Source organism: Porites lutea, chromosome 6 (assembly GCF_958299795.1).
Source record: "Porites lutea chromosome 6, jaPorLute2.1, whole genome shotgun sequence".
Taxonomy (NCBI): domain Eukaryota; kingdom Metazoa; phylum Cnidaria; class Anthozoa; order Scleractinia; family Poritidae; genus Porites; species Porites lutea.
This window is the reverse complement of record NC_133206.1, coordinates 26,700,093-26,710,296: the sequence shown is the minus strand read 5'-3', so window position 1 is coordinate 26,710,296 and position 10,204 is coordinate 26,700,093. Positions and strand designations below refer to the sequence as shown.

At 38.5% G+C, this 10,204-nt stretch overlaps 3 non-coding genes across 3 annotated transcripts; 2 read left to right on the top strand and 1 right to left on the bottom strand.

Moving 5' to 3' along the window:
- Positions 1-2,124: 2,124 nt before the first annotated feature.
- Positions 2,125-2,197, bottom strand: Trnar-acg (transfer RNA arginine (anticodon ACG)). Its single transcript has one exon. It is a non-coding gene; the product is annotated as a tRNA-Arg (tRNA).
- A 369-nt stretch (positions 2,198-2,566) lies between these two features.
- Positions 2,567-2,639, top strand: Trnar-ucg (transfer RNA arginine (anticodon UCG)). Its single transcript has one exon. It is a non-coding gene; the product is annotated as a tRNA-Arg (tRNA).
- A 3,562-nt stretch (positions 2,640-6,201) lies between these two features.
- On the top strand, positions 6,202-6,274 carry Trnar-ucg (transfer RNA arginine (anticodon UCG)). Its single transcript has one exon. It is a non-coding gene; the product is annotated as a tRNA-Arg (tRNA).
- Positions 6,275-10,204: the final 3,930 nt, after the last annotated feature.

Sequence of the window (10,204 nt, the reverse complement as noted above, 5' to 3'; positions counted from 1 at the left end):
TCAATTGGTTTGGTCTCCCTAATCTTTACAGAGAATTAAATTGAAATCTTATTTGCGTGTTTATTTGTTTTTTGAATAGACCGGGTGTGCGATGGGGTGATGGGGTGCCGGGATTTTTTTGGGAAGGAATGTATGGAGTCATCAGAGCACAACTGAGCTAAGACAATTGTCCCACAATACTAGTTTTTTGCAAGTAGGCCTCTTGGATGTTGTTCGTACAGAAGATCCCGACAAATCCCATAATTTCACAAATTTAATTTTTTTATGACGTCCCACTTTAGTACTCTATATACGGGGCTATTCTATTCCAGTTTCTGAACTGTTGTTCACTTGTCTATCACAACACTCTTTCCTCGTTGAATGACTGTGGGACAATGGTCGTCGAGCAAAAACTCAAAGGGTTGGTCGCCTTTACTTATGTTTCCAAGAAAACCAAGAGACCAAATCGCTATTTTATATTTGTACGCAGATTATTTCCTTATCTGATTGACAGGCGTTTAAAAAAAAAAGGAAAGGGTCAAAACAAATAAACCGCAAAAAGAGCGCTTGAAAAGAGCATTTGAGGAACAAGGTAAACGCGTCCTTCAGAAATGCCTCCAGAGTAGGCTAAAAAATCTTTGGAGCATGGTGTAGAGATAAGGTATATTACGATCAACTTGGGCGAATTTTTAGTCTATAAAATTGTTATCAATTAAACTAAAATTAAATTTTTAGTTAGCATTTAATTTTAGTTTTATTCTTATCAGTCTGGGCTTTGTACTCATGAGTGAGAAGTAATTCGCTTTCTGTCGCTGTCTCTTTGAAACTGTTAAATGTGAGTCGATCACGACGTCCGGCAAGAAAAAGAAAAAGAAAGAAATCTACCTAGTAAGCAGAGGATCACGTTGTCAAAGACCACCATTTATAACCCTTTTTAAGAAGAACTTTAAAAGCAGACGGTTTCATTAAATTACAGGACAAAAATATAAAACTTCGACCCCGCCAGGATTCGAACCTGGAATCCCCTGATTCGTAGTCAGATGCCTTATCCGATGGAGTCGATTTTCAATCCCAAGAAACTCATCTTTGACTCCGATATTATTTCAGTCGTTTATTAACTTGAGTTTTCTAAGATTGCATTTCATGTAATTACAGTGGTGACCAACATTGAGTAGCCTGTGAACGCACATGTACTTCCGCAGAATATGTCCGCGTTCGCGGGTTAACATTGATCAACACTATCCAAAAAAAAATGCCTTGAGGGTAACATCACTCCATGTACTTTTAAAATGATAATACTTACAAGTAGCAGAAAAATCAAGGGAAAAGAAATAAGAAAAATCGCGAGAGTTCTCTATTTCAATGAAATCATCAAATTATTATTTTATCTCACAAGAGTTATGCGATATTATTTCAAACAAAACAAAAGATTTAAGTTAAAAAAGTACGACCCCGCCAGGACTCCAACCTGGAATCTTCTGATCCGAAGTCAGACGCCTTATCCACGGCCACGAGGCTGAGATAGGACAAGACGAATGCTACTGCTTTTTGAAAATCATCTGTCGTATAAGTATTTTTTCAAAGTTTTCTTCAGTTCATGTTGTGAAACGTGGAGGCCAGTACTGTTGGATGGCATGGTAACACGCAACAGTTTTGCTCCTAGTACATACAATGGTATAACTTAGAGGACCAAGCGCGGGATCGGCACGCGGTGGGCACGCAGCAGGAGTAGAGAAAGTGGAACTATCTCCTTCCTCGCGCGCCCATCGAGTCTTTGTTGCGACTGATATACTGCTCTTCTATTTGTAACACCTACACTGGCAATGGAGTCCCCGGTAAAGGGTCATAACAAGAAAGGATTTTAAAAAAACTAAGTCAACTGGGCGAATTTTTGTCTACTACCTCTAAAGCACTTGTCATAGCAGGAAATACTTATCAAGTGACTGTATACTGAACAGCTGGTTCATGCACTCATCACATGCCGTTTGGACTACGTAATAGACTGCTTTACCGTGTTCCCGATTGTCAGATAATGAAACTGCAGCGCGTAATGAGTCAAGTCACAAACGGTTTGGGGGACGAGGATATAATGAATTTGAAAAAAATATATTGGTACCTCTAGCAATAAAATGTTTAAAGAAAAAACGACCCCGCCAGGATTCGAACCTGGAATCCCCTGATTCGTAGTCAGATGCCTTATCCGTTGGGCCACGGGGCCTGTTATAGCTGATCGGGTTTTTAATATTAATAAACTTGTCTCCTCTCAGATAATATTGACTCTGGTTGGATATTGTTTTAGTGGCGACGCTGAAATTACGACAGATAGTTTAAAGCCACGAAGATTGAATGCTGTACAATTAACAACATTAATACTATCCAAAAAAAAGTTGATTCAGGGGAAACATCAATCCAATACCTTGTACAATGATAATATTTGTAAGGTGCAGAAAAAAGGGAAGAGAAAAGAATAAAAATCTCGAGAGTCACGTTCTTCATTTAAATGCAAACACAAAATAACAGTATTACAGTGAATATTTGTAATACAGTTGGTCATCAAATTGCAGTAGAATTCTTTGTATACTATGTCGGCCTCGTGGCCTAATGGATAAGGCGTCTGACTTCGGATCAGAAGATTCCAGGTTCGAGTCCTGGCGGGGTCGTACTTTTTACACCTGGTTCTTTCGTTTTGTTTGAAACAACGCATGACCTTTGTGAGATCTTGAAAAAAAAAATTGTGCTTTTAAGAACTCCCGCAATTTTCATGATTTCTTTTCCTTTTTCTCTGCAACATGCAAATATTGAACGATGTTACCCCTATAAAGGCATTTTTTTGGATATTGTTGGTCAATGTTAGCCTGCGAACGCAGACGCATTTTGCGGAAATACGCTGTCTGCGTTCGCAGGCTGGTCATTAGAGAGATTTGGCGGCAAACGTGAATTTATGCCACGTGACCAAGGTTTCCCTTTTCTTTTCCTCGATTACTTCTACCAAAAAATAGTATTTTCACGTTTTTATCTCCCCATTTTTCAATATATTCAATATTTAAACCTCAATATTCAAACCTCACTATTCAATATTCAGACTTCCATATTTATCTTAGTTTCATTATTTAAACAATTATGACCTCCCTCGTTACTCATTGTTTTTCTATAAGAGCCACGTCCGTTATTGTAGGCTACCAAGACACACTGCATTCCTTTGCAATGAGTACTAACTAATGGCAGAGGTCGTTCAGAAAATAACAAATTATAAACAAGACATGCTCCTAGTTACATTGAAATAGATTATTATCTGTTGGTAAAGGTTGGTAGAAAAAGGCTTGACCTGGTTACAAACATTGGCCTAGTCCCTGGTGGGGGGGTACTCCCTTATATAAGCTATATAGGTATGTACCGTCCCATCGGGTCAGGGTTTTGTGCCGTTTTGGTCTGAAAACGAGTATAGACTTTGCCCATTTTGGTCTGAAGTCGGGTATAGTTTTCGAGGGAACTACGGGAGCGTATGAACGTATTTATCGTTTCAATTCCAAATGAGGAAGAAAGAAAGAGAAATACGCGAATTCGAAATGCATTTAAAGAATTCTTTTGTTTGCACTCTAATCTAAGTAGTGATTGACATTGTTTCTGCCTAAAGGCCAGGTCTGAAAACGGGTATGGATTTTAGAGGTCTGATCTGAAAACAGTTCTGGAAATGACATTTTTCGGTCTGAAAGAGGGTCTGGATTAGGAGAACCGGGCGGCACACCCCCAGCAAGAATTCCCAGGAGTACCCCCCCTGGGGCCCAGTTTGATAGCGCTAATCCCCAACTGATTTTCAAAGTGGATCGATACCTGGGCTTCTCTCTTGACTTGTTTTTCCCCATAGCTACTTCCCTATTATCCTGTCTTCTATTTAGAAGAGATTTCACGCAGCTTGGGATTCCAAAATTCACTTAAAAACAGAGACAAGAGTCAACGAGACTCGAGCGCGAAAGGTGTTGTCCCGAAGAGTCAGACAAAGAGTAACAAGAGGGTTGTAATGTGACAAGTCTCGTATTAGTGCGTGGTCATCAGTCAGGAGAACTGTACTGATGAATCACATAACCAAGCCGACTGTGTGAGCCCGCGTTCCTTGGCTTATCCTAGCTAAGGAACGCAGGCTAACTGGCTGGACCGGCCCGACAAAACATCAGTCGAACATAATTAGGATTAACTGAATTTTCGAGAAAAATAAAGATTCATTATTCAAGTATATTTGTTCATATTCAAACTAAATTTTCAAATATTCAAACTTCAATATTCAATATTCCGCTTCCTCCCCCGATAAGAGAACACTTGCGAAAATTGTAAGTACAACCACTTAATTGAATTCCCAAAGTGGACCACTTAAGTTACGAGTGCGCGTACGTATACCCGTAGTTGCTACGGGCATTTTATGCAACCAGGCCCAGACCCTTAACGACAATTGTACAGTCAGTGGGGATGTCAATGATGAACTAGAGTGTTGACCCCAAACCATCTCTTAATTGGTCAAATTGGTGCTCCAGAGACAGTTGACACATCAGCAACCACTGTTCTCAAACGATGGAGACGAGTGCAGGAGTTGATTCGCAAGGTATGGAATCGCTGGATGCGGAAGTATTTACCTACAATTGGATCTTGTCACAGATAGTTTCTATCTACAGAAAATCTCAAAGTGAGAGATTTTGTCTTGTTGATAGAGCCAGACGCATCAAGACCAGATGATTGGACGGATCGAGGCAGTGTATCCAGGACAGGATGGACTAGTCAGAGTGGTAGACGTGAGGACTGGGGGAAGTGTGGAGCGCAGACCAATTACGAGACTCTCACCGCTGGGAACTGAAGTACTCTTATTAAATAAGCACTCTTGTGACATTCTTGGTTAGAATAAACGGTAAATATGAAATAGAAAAATATATTTTCACTAAGAATAAGAATTTACAAAAATTAATGGACAAATGGACTTTGTAATCTAGGTAGTTTTTCTTCTTTTGAAAAAATGATTAGTTTCTTCTTTTTTGATTAGCACTTGTAAATAACAGTAGGCATTACCTTGTGTGTAATTGTGGAATTGCACGTGTGCTTAGGTGTGTAGTAAGTTTGTGCATGTATGCTTTGTGATAATAATTGTAATTGTTGTAATTGTTGTACTTTGGAATAGCAAATGAAATAAAATTAATTAATTAATTAATTAAAAAAAAACTCTTGTGACACGAGTCATTTATGCTTTTTCATAGACTTTGAACAGTTTTTGGAAACATAATTCTAGTAGTTTCATTAAACTAGCACTGGATTTCGATGTACTGGAAATCCAAGAGGGGAAAATGTTCAGGATTATTTTCATTCCCCATTTATAGCTAAGTGACGCGGGTATTTCTGTTATTGACATTTTAACGTAAAAGTCCCCGGATGTGAAAACAGTCTTTTGTGGGCTTATTGGAAAAATAAAGTTGTGCTGACTTCACGTTGCAATCTTTGAATGGATTTTCTATAGACATCGAGTGGAAACCTAAGGAAAAACAAGAATAATGGGAAAAAGAGGAAACCGAATAGCGTTGACCGAGATTTGTCAATTTCACTCATGTTATTTTTAGAGGTTGTAATTAAACGGAATTCTAATACCTGAAACGTGGTCACATTTTTATCGATTGTCTGAAATGTCATCAAGTCCACACGCAACTGCCTCAAAGCGAAAATGTGGCCAAAACTTTAATATTCTCTACTCTTTGGCAATAGGCTATGGTGTAGAGAGGCAATCTGCGAAGGGGTATGGTTTAATTGGCAACGTCATGGGAAAGAGAGTTGTTGCAAGAATTGAGGCTAGTAGCCTAGTGCGACGTTTTTTCGATAAGTAATTATTAGGCTGCCCATGGCAAAGCCTAATTAAAAAAATTAGTCGCGTCAATGTCGAGAAAAGACAAAATGGCGGATACATCCCCGAGAGATAATAATGGGACAGAAGAAAAATGCCCAGTCTGGCCCTTGGGATAAGTGAATTTCATCAAAGTTGTTCTTAGAACAATTTAATGCTCGAAATTAATCGGAAGCTGGTTTCCGGAGAGGTCCTCAAATGTTAATTTAGTGTTGTCAAGAGAGAATTGAACAGTCGCTATTAAAATATTCTACTACTAATCACAAGATAATCTGAAGTTAAAAAAACAAAGAACAGCCGATATCTATACCACAGATGATTTAGCATCAAAATAACTCATACACTGTCTTGGCCTCGTGGCCTAATGGATAAGGCGTCTGACTTCGGATCAGAAGATTCCAGGTTCGAGTCCTGGCGGGGTCGTACCTTTTTTCAATTGATTCTTTCGTTTTGTTTGAAATAACGCATTACCTTTGTGAGATAAAACAATAATTTTGCAGTGCCATTTAAAAGGAAAACTCTCGAGAGTTTTGTTATTTCTCGTAACTTTTTTTCAACAACTTGAAAATATTCTTCTTGCAAAACGGAAGCTAGAGTGCTAGAATGCAAGGCGCCGGGCAGGCCGAGGTTCAAACGGATGTCTTGATCATGGACTTTTCGAAAGCTTTGGACAAGGTGGGCCACCAACGCTTGATAAAGAAGCTGGACTTCTACGGTGTACGGAACAAAACAAGGCATTGAGTACAGGCTTTCCTAGCTAACCGAACACAGCAAGTTGTCGTTAAAGGCAAGTTGTCAGACATTGGTCAAGTGCAATCTGGTTCCCTCAAAGGTCTGTACTGGGTCCATGTACCCATATACCAAACAAAATAGGGATAGAGTAGAGATAGTGCAACGTAGAGCAGCACGTTATGTCCTAAGTTGTTACGAAAGGTCTGCCAGTGTCACTGAAATGTTGAGACAACTTGATTGGGAAACTCTAGAACTACGTAGAGAGAAAGCTAGATTAACAATGCTGTATAAAATGGACTGTAACTTAGTTGCGATAGACAAACAGAAATATCTCGAGCCAGCAGGACGGTCCAGCAGGCATACGCACAGACTCTCGTATAAAGTCCCAGCGTCTGAAACAAACTATCACTTATACTCTTTTTTCCCTACTACCATTACTAAGGACATAAAAATGTATTTTTGGACAGATAAAGTTATTTTGATCTTTTTATTTTAAGAAATTATAAGAAAGCTCGTTGCTTCTACAATAAAGTTACAGTAAGCCTTCTCATTCATTGATCCGAATACCGCATAATATATACTAAAATATAATGCCTATTATTAAGATAAAAGATGCATCTATCTCTTTCTTACATCATTCACAGTACATTCAAATTTTTGTACAGAAGATGTATGAAATTGTTACCATTATCTTTTTAGAGAAATAAACTGTTGCAATTATCCCTCTCATACATTTATATTCAACAATTTGTTATAGAAAATTGTTATAAACCTTACATCATATTTTTTCCAGTTTTATAGGGACTTATGAAATATGTATATAGGTTGAAATTAAGTTTAGTCATCCCTCTCTTGTTTAGAATACTGCAAAATCTAAGTGCATACGAGTTTAAGTGTAACAGGAAGCTACAGGAGTTGCAATAAAAAAACGAAAATTGAAAGTTTGCGCTGGGAAAATTAAAAAAGAAAATAAAACGAAACCAATCATGATTTACTCTAACGTGCTTTGAGCCGGTTCTGTTTGCATTATCAGCAACGTCATGATTGGTCATGGTTTTGCGACTTTCAGCTTTATATTTGAAATTAAAACCTGGTTTCTATGCAATAATCCGGAATTGTCTTGATCGGGGCCTCGATTTTTAGAGGGCTATCAAACGATACCGAATAATTATTACTATTACGATTGCCGCATACAGTCGTTCGGAACCGGTTCAGTCCCGCATTGTATCCAAGGGTTTCCATCTCGATTGCCCGAACACGACATTTTTCAGTGGAACCTCGATATAATGAACGATTTTCTTTACCCCAGTCATAGAAAGATATACGAAAACGAACCTCGATAGAGCGAACACATTTTGCCAATCCTTTGGCCCTTCGTTAAATCGAGGTTCCAATGTAACACTGATTGAAAGATAATGTTGGTTATTGGGCAATACAAACAAGAGAGGAATACGGCTGGAAATGAAAAGTAATAATGGATAATAAGGGATGAATAAAAAAGATCTAGAATTGCTTGTTACGAGATAAATGAGTTTTCTGATTTATAAGAAATCCATATAAACAGAAACAGCAATTGTACCATAGATGCTTTCGGCTAATTCATAGTTCAATATTAGTCAGAGACGAATATTGCCAAGCGAAAAAAGAGAAAATATTGCAATGAAACTACTTGTATAAAACTACAAAAGAACTTTACTTTTCACAAATACCTTGACAACCCTTGAACACAACCATCCCATAACAATGTTCTTTCTTTTCTTTGTGCTACGTTTCTTGTACTTACCGGTTCGATGTTCATGCACGTGTTCAATGAAACGTTCTTGCTGTTGTATTTGAGCGGGTTCTTGTCCGGCTACTCCAAGGAACTGACCGTCATTGTTTTCTGCATCAGAATACGGTTGTTCTTCACTAAGCACTTTCCCTTGGTCAATATCACGTTTCTCTTCGCTTTGGACACGTGCTTCCTCGTTGTAAGAACATTCTTCACTGCATTCTTCAACTTCTTTTACCAAAACCACTTCCTTTGCCATTTGATCGTCTCCATTCTGACTATCTTTCTCTGAATCACACCTCAAATTCATCTCATCTGCACTGTACAACAAATTCAAATTCATTCCCTCATTTGAATCCAATTTCCGACCTTGTTCTTTTCTGTCATCCAACAAATCCAAGTCAAATTTTCCATCTAAATCCGTCTTCTGATCCCGCTCCTCTTTATAGAATAACACATCTAATTCAATGTCATATTCTGAATCATACTTCAAGTAGGCCTCTTTTGAAGAACTAAGCAAATCTTGGGAAGAAACATCCTCTGAATCAAATTTCGTATCCTGATCTTCTTTTTGCAAACGGTAAATTTTCTTCTTCATCGTCTGTGATCTCATCAGCAGACTGGTCACGTTCTTCTTCCTCGCTGTGCTCAATTTCGAAATCTGAATCAGAATATGATTTGTTTCCTTCCTCATCACTTTCGCTGAATGGTGCGAACTGGACACGCAGGTGTTGTAATCACACTTCTGAATTGGCTGATCTATGCTGAACATCGAATCTAATCCAATACCATCTTCTGAATCATACTTCTGGTCGTCTTCTTTTGTACAATTAAGCAAATTTATGCCAGGAATTTTTTGTGAATCAAATTTAATATCATGATCTTCTTTTTCCATACAGCAAATTTTTTCTTCACCGTCTGTGATCTCATCAGCAGACTGGTGATGTTGTTCTTCCTCACTGCGTTCATCTTCGTAATCTGAATCAAAACCTGATCCGCTCTCTTCATTGCCGCTTTCGCTGAATGGCGACTTCTCGTCAGCAGACTGGTCGTGTTCTTTATTCCCGTTATGCTCAACTTCGAAATCTGAATCAGAATCTGATTCTCTGTCTTCGTCATCACTTTCGCTGAATGGGGAGATACTGGGCATGTAGGTGTTGTAATCATACTGTCTTGTCGCTGCTGTGGGTTTTCCGATTGTCTCCAGCGCTCTGACAAATTTGTCAAAGTTACATCTCAATAAAATTTTCAGTTGTTTCTGATCGGAAAGAATGTTATTGTGATGCCAGCACTCTGCCGCATTTTCATAAAATTTAAAAGTATATCCATCAGGCAATCTGAAACGAGTGCCTACATATGTTGTGTAAAATTCCTTGTCGCGTAGATATAGTTTGGAAGGTGGTATCAACTCTACCACGACAAATTTCTTGTAACCAAAGTCGTTTCCTCTTTTGTAGATAAAAAATGTCCTGGTCAGGCGTACGCCAACAGTTTTCTCTTCACGCACTTTTTTTAATTTTTAAACATTTTTCCGCTGTGCGCCTTCGCTCTACCATCGAAATGATTTCTGCGTATTTTTCATTTTCGGTTTCGATATAGGTACCAACTTCATTAAACTTCCATTGGGACGCCATCTTCTGAAACTCTTTCTGAAATCGATGAATTTATTTTCGTTTGTTTTGTCAACTCATTCGAAATTGCGTCATCAAGATTCCACGGTTGCTTTTCAAGGGACCACGCGTACATATGCTTCGCAGAAATGCTCGCAGTTGCAAAACAAATTAAAGGGACAGTGTCCCGATTGTGCGCATGCGCGAGCGTCATTTGTTTTTTCTTCAAAAGACAATAGA